We start from the raw sequence: 1080 nt of genomic DNA, 5'->3' as shown, positions 1-1080 counted from the left end.
TCAGTTCCTAATCCACCACATCCACCACGTGCGAACGCACTACCGCTACTACTTATCTCCGTGACACTTTGCGCTTTGGCGAGTCAACCGATTCTACGATTTCCAATCGGTAAAATGAGTGATGGTGAAGAAGACATCGAATCCTATCCAGACATCCCGGATAGTATCGATGACGAGGACTTGATTTACCATAGAACATTAGTTCACTTCGTCGCTGAAAATGAGCCACTTTACAACAAACACAAAAAGAAGTACTGCGGGAAGAACTACGACAAAGCAGCCGCGTGGGAGCAGATTGGCACTGCTATGATTCCACCGTTATCTGGTATGTCCAATTTCGAATTGTGTACGTGTTGGAGGGTATGTGCGTCTTTTGACAACTCTCCTTGTGCTAGGTGATCAAGCTTCAAAGATCTTCTACTCCATCCGTCACAGAGCCCTGCACCGAGCGAGCTATAGGCAGGCGGAGCCAGCCGGCCAGCGCCTGTGTTGGGTCGAGCGAGAGCGAGCCAGGCCGGCGGCAGCCTCCGCCCGAATATATTTCGTAAGTGGTAATTTACGAAACATTTCGTAAAGGTACAAATAGATTTAGTAACGAATGCAATTTATTTTGGGGACAAAAGTCATAAAATTTCACAAAATCTAACAAATTTTATGCCCTTTAGTTAGAGCTTTGGATTTTACAAAGCAATTCGTAAAATAACGATGTATCGTAATCGGTTAAAAACGAAGTTTTCGTCCTAAAAAAATAACCGAAAAAAATTCGTAAAATCACAATATTTATTTTTACAGTGTGGGCATCCAGGCGGCCTGGTTCGGTGAGGTGAGTGGAGTGAAGCGGAGGTGGGGGAGCGGACAGACTGACGCGACGCAGGGAGACGGCACGGCACGGCACAGCAGGCAGGCAGCAGCCAGCCGGCAGCCAGCCAGTGCAGCCAAGAGCCGGAGCCGAGCAGTGAGACGAGGGGGGAGGGGGTGCGGGGGTGTTAGACGGAAACGGAACTACCGTGCCGAACCAAGAGAGATTAATAACTAATCGTTGTTGCACATGTATTTGGAGGCGGTAAAAGGGGGAAGGAG

The sequence above is a fragment of the Frankliniella occidentalis genome, unplaced genomic scaffold (genome assembly GCF_000697945.3).
Source record: "Frankliniella occidentalis isolate FOCC.00 unplaced genomic scaffold, Focc_3.1 Scaffold77, whole genome shotgun sequence".
In the NCBI taxonomy this organism is placed as follows: Eukaryota; Metazoa; Arthropoda; class Insecta; order Thysanoptera; family Thripidae; genus Frankliniella; species Frankliniella occidentalis.
Note: the sequence above shows the minus strand (reverse complement) of the source record.